The 5,665-nt window shown below is 42.6% G+C and overlaps 1 long non-coding RNA gene across 1 annotated transcript; it reads right to left on the reverse strand.

Annotated features, from left to right (window-relative positions):
• Positions 1-1,482: 1,482 nt before the first annotated feature.
• Positions 1,483-2,448, reverse strand: LOC311142392. Its single transcript, XR_014614296.1, has 2 exons — positions 2,135-2,448; positions 1,483-1,836 (listed from the first exon to the last, which is right to left on the reverse strand). It is a non-coding gene; the product is annotated as an uncharacterized lncRNA (long non-coding RNA).
• Between the last annotated feature and the right edge of the window lie 3,217 nt (positions 2,449-5,665).

Below are 5,665 nucleotides of genomic sequence, written 5' to 3' on the forward strand. Positions count from 1 at the left end.
AGGGGTGAGGGGTGAAAGTACCGCCCACTCGTGCTAGTCGCAATACTTTAGGGACACCTACAGGCCAGGGAGAGTAAAGGGGATACCTAGTCTGTTGCACAGGCGAATGCGTTCAACCAACATGTCTTTCGCGTTAAACTGCCTTACTGAAGGGCAGATTTTTCCACCTTGCCGGCTCATGGATTTGAACCAGCAACTTTTCGGTTAATGGCCCAATGCTCTTAACCGCTAGGCTAACTGCCACAAGGATATTTGCACTGCCAGTGCCTCCAAATGTAGAAAGGGAAGAAAGCACGATTTAGCGAGGAACAATGTCTTACTGGGATTACATTCACATTTACATAATTTAGCAGAAGCTCTTATCCAGAGCGACTTACAAATTGGTGCATTCAATTTAGGATAGCCAGTGGGACAACCACCCTTTTTAGGGGGGGAAAAGGTAGAAATGAATGAGAAAGTGGAAAGACGGATAGAGAAAGTGATGAGGCTGAGAGAGGAGATGGAGAGTGAGGTGACTGTCTTACATTTGGGATTCATACCAAATTTCACAGTGATGGGGAGTAGTGAACTGTTGGTAGAGCATGGCGCTTGCAACGCCAGGGTTGTGGGTTCGATTCCCACGGGGGGCCAGTATGAAAATGTATGCACTCACTAACTGTAAGTCGCTCTGGATAAGAGCGTCTGCTAAATGACTAAAATGTAATGAACTACAGTATATGTATACTGAACAAAAATATAAACGCAACATGTAAAGTGTCAAAATTTTCCATACTCACAAAAAAGCTTATTTTTCACAAATTGTGTGCACAAATTTGTTTACATCCCTGTTAGTGAGCATTGCTCCTTTGCCAATATAATCCATCCACCTGACAGGTGTGGCATATCAAGAAGCTGATTAAACAACATGATCATTACACAGGTGCACCTTGTGCTGGGGACAATAAAAGGCCACTCTAAAATGTGCAGTTTTGTCACACAACACAATGCCACATATGTCTCAAGTTTTGAGGAAGCTTGGAATTGGCATGCTGACTGCAGGAATGTCCACCAGAGCTGTTGTCAAATAATTTAATGTTCATTTCTCTACCATAATGTCGTTTTAGAGAATTTGGCAGTATGTCCAACCGGCCTCATAACCACAGACCACATGCAACCAGCCAGCCCAGGACCTCCACATCCGGCTTCTTCACCTGCGGGATCGTCTGAGACCAGCCACCCGGACAGCTGAGAGAAACTGAGGAGTATTTCTGTCTGTCATAAAGCCCTTTTGTGGGGGGGGGGGGGGGGAAACTCATTCAGATTGGCTGGGCCTGGCTCCCAAGTGGGTGGGCCTATGCCCTCCCAGGCCCAACCATGGTTGCGCCCCTGCCCAGTCATGTGAAATCCATAGATTAGGGGCATTATTTAAAAACTAATTAGGGTGATTTGAGTCACATCATACAGGTATTTCGATCAGATAAATGAGGGTCAACTTCAATCATCTCTCTTTAAAATCACCATCTCTTTATTTCTGCCTTTTAGTCACAATACAGTACATCTTACACTTTAAACCAAACAGTATCATAACAACATAAGAGTCCTAGAGAGGTCTACAACCATTAAAAACAAACTGTTCTTGCACACTGCTGTAACTGGAGACCACCCAGGTCTGGTTACAGGGGTGCAACATGTGGAATAGGAGTGCCCTCGAGACTAAATGCCAAGGTGTGTTTCCATGCAGGCCAGCATTGCAGGTAAAGTCACAGTCAACTCCGTTCACTGGGTCAGAAGGGTCAGGAAAGGCAAAAATACATATTTAGACCACGTTCCAGTTCAATCTTCAGTTAGGGTTCAGATCTGTATAGAAGGGAGATAATACATAAAGAATAATAAGTCCTTGTTCAAGTTCAACAATTAACAATAGTTACACCGATTTGTTATTGGGTATAAATGCTGTTAATCCAGAATGTCAAAAACTCCACCCAATGCATTTGACACGGTTCTTTGTTCGTCTTAAAATGGCAGCTGGACAAGTACAACAACAGCTCAGAGGGAGAAGGACATGAACAGACATGTTTATACGCAGCATTGTTCACACGAAAATTGGCACATTTTCATCACATTTTCCATATCTTTCATAGTTCTACAACATTACCTGAGACGAATTCCATCAAGATGAACTTTTGGTTCTCCTGCGTTTCAGTTCACTGTTTTGATATTTTTCGGCAATTTTTCTCTCGTGCCCAGCAGGGATATGGCGATTGGTGTTCAGTCCGATTTCTCTCTTGGTTCTACCTTTTCCACCCGCATGACATGAATATTCGGCTAGGTTGTAGTAATCATATTGGTCGTAGTGTGCTTCTTCGAAAAATGCAAATATTTCGATGTCTGTTGCCATAATTTTAGGAGAGGCAAATGTTGTTAGTGCAGTACTCTAGTGAAGTCTATCAGCGGTGCAAAAGCTGAAGTAAACAGATGATGTCACTCACTGTTTATATGCATAACGTCACATGATCAAGAGACGACTCTGATTGGCCCATGTCAAGGTCCCTTCGTTTTACAAGGCTGCGTTCTCAGTTTTTCCCCCAGTGGGAAGCTGCTATTTACCTATTTACAGTATGTATTCGCTCTATGCGGGATCAACTCGATTCTTGAGAGGATGGTCAGGGGGCCGGAGCTTAATTACAAATAATTATTAGACTGCAAATTGACCGCAAGAAGCCCAAACAGATATAACATTTGACTAAAACAATCATTTCAAGCCTTGCTTACATTTGTATACCATCATATTGTAATGACCTGGCTAGATCATAAATTAACAAATGTCCAGACAGAGGATGGAGTTTACGAATTCCCGGTTTATTAACCGAACTCAACACAGTATAAAAACAACAGTGACCATCTCTTGTTAAGACAAGACGTAAGAGAGAGAACATTGGCTAAGCATGGTCTTAAACTTGCGATGCTCCACCCCCCTGAAAGCCTGTGACAGAGCAGAGGCTATGATACAGGTGGTTGTGCACTTGACGTGTAACTAAAGGGTTCAATGTAGCACGACAAGATCTGCTTATTGGTCAGTTAACCAATAATTATTTGCCTTCTTCACAATTTGCTTTGGGAGCTCGTACATAAGACATTACATTTTACATTTTAGTCATTTAGCAGACGCTCTTATCCAGAGCGACTTACATATATGAATACATATATTATTTTTTTATACTGGCCCCCCGTGGGAATCGAACCCACAACCCTGCCGTTGCTCTATCAACTGAGCTACATCCCTGCCGGCCATTCCCTCCCCTACCCTGGACGACACTGAGCCAATTGTGCGCCGCCCCATGGGTCTCCCGGTCACGGCCGGCTACGACAGAGCCTGGATTCGAACCAGGATCTAGTGGCACAGTTAGCACTGTGATGCAGTGCCTTAGACCACTGCGCCACTCAGGAGACTCAGGATGCAAAAAAAACAAACATTTATTTATTAACAGATGGGTCATAATAATGATGAAAAAATTATAGTAATGCCAGCAGAATAATTACAACAGAAAATATGAATATTGAAATATTAATATTGTAATTGTCAGACAGACTTCAAATGTATATAGAATGTATGCTGGAAGTAGAGGCCTAAGCATTGTCGGTCACTAGTTTACTCCAATTCAATCAATTTTATTTTATATAGCCCTTCTTACATCAGCTAATATCTCGAAGTGCTGTACAGAAACCCAGCCTAAAACCCCAAACAGCTAGTAATGCAGGTGTAGAAGCACGGTGGCTAGGAAAAACTCCCTAGAAAGGCAAAACCTAGGAAGAAACCTAGAGAGGAACCAGGCTATGAGGGGTGGCCAGTCCTCTTCTGGCTGTGCCGGGTGGAGATTATAACAGAACCATGCCAAGATGTTCAAAAATGTTCATAAGTGACAAGCATGGTCAAATAATAATCAGGAATAAATCTCAGTTGGCTTTTCATAGCCGATCATTAGAGTTTAAAACAGCAGGTCTGGGACAGGTAGGGGTTCCATAACCGCAGGCAGAACAGTTTAAACTGGAATAGCAGCAAGGCCAGGCGGACTGGGGATAGCAAGGAGTCACCACGGCCGGTAGTCCCGACGTATGGTCCTAGGGCTCAGGTCTCTCAGTTGGCTTTTCATAGCCGATCATTTAGAGTTGAAAACAGCAGGTCTGGGACAGGTAGGGGTTTCGTAGCCGCAGGCAGAACAGTTGAAACTGGAATAGCAGCAAGGCCAGGCGGACTGGGGGCAGCAGGGTGTCATCATGCCCGGTAGTCCTTACAATTAGGGAAGGGGTGGTGGGGTTGGAAAGTAATAAAGGGAAATATATTTTTTTATGTGTATATATATATGTATATACATGTATTTATATGTATGTGTGTATGTATGTATATGTGTATATATATTTGCGAGATAATTACATTGATGGAAGTTACAATCTATCTGCAATATTAAAGTTGATCTACCCTCTAAAAAAAATAAAAAAATGTTTGCCAGACAGACTTTACAATTTATACTGTATGCAAGGTAGGTAGTCACACGTCCATTACTATTATAAACATCATAGCAAAGCAATAGTTACCACCTAAGCATTGCTGTATTGATCAATCAGTTTGAAATTTAATCTCTCCACCTGATGGCACAGGAGTGCTTCACGAAAGCTTGATGTCTATGGGTGCTCCTTACTCTTCACTCGAACCATCGAAGTCCATTTCCTTTCTTATATATACTTTCTGGCAAATCTCCTAATAGCTTTGACATTTCTAAACTGTCCGTTTCAACCATTTAAGGGAAATATGATCTCCTACCGTGCGTTTGTGAGTGAGAACACAATCCCAATACCGAGATACATGCAGTAAATCTACCATGATGACACAGTATTAAATATGTCTATTGGCTGTAGACTGCTATCGGGGCCTACTGGTCAATGCGAGTCAAATCTAGACATGTACAGTAAACATATGACACTGTCCACTTTCACATTCCATGTGTATTGTATTTGCAAGACATTCTACTGCACTGTTGGAGCTAGTAACAAGCATTTCGCTGCACCCGCCAAAACACCTGCAAATCTGTGCACGTGACCAATAAATGTTTTACTCAGTATGTGGTCCTCTGTAGCTCAGCTGGTAGAGCACGGCGCTTGTAACGCCAAGGTAGTGGGTTCGATCCCCGGGACCACCCATACACAAAAATGTATGCACGCATGACTGTAAGTCGCTTTGGATAAAAGCGTCTGCTAAATGGCATATTATTAGAAATTATCTCAAACTCTAATATCTAACAGTACACGACCGAGACACTGAGAGGCAGTATGACCCAACTGCTAAAAACATTTTAAAGCTATGTGCTACTCTTGCTCAGAGGCATGGGAGGATTGCCATACATGTTCATTGAATTTATTTTTGTAATAGATTAGATTGGTCTCAGAGATCAAGGACATGGGGAGCGCCAGCTCTTAGATAGAGGTATAGTTTTATTATCATAGACCAACACTAAGTCTAGCTGACCAGCAATGTGATAAATACAGTCAAACTCTGTTACAGGTATGATATGGGAAAATGTTCACGCAAATTTTTAGATGTACACGAACATATTTCCCGTATTAGCACTTTGGCAGGCCCCTTGTACAGTAGACAAGGGGTGGCGAGACCATGACACTTTGGTGACACGCC

This window comes from Coregonus lavaretus (assembly GCF_964263955.1).
Source record: "Coregonus lavaretus genome assembly, chromosome: 15".
NCBI classification, from domain to species: Eukaryota; Metazoa; Chordata; class Actinopteri; order Salmoniformes; family Salmonidae; genus Coregonus; species Coregonus lavaretus.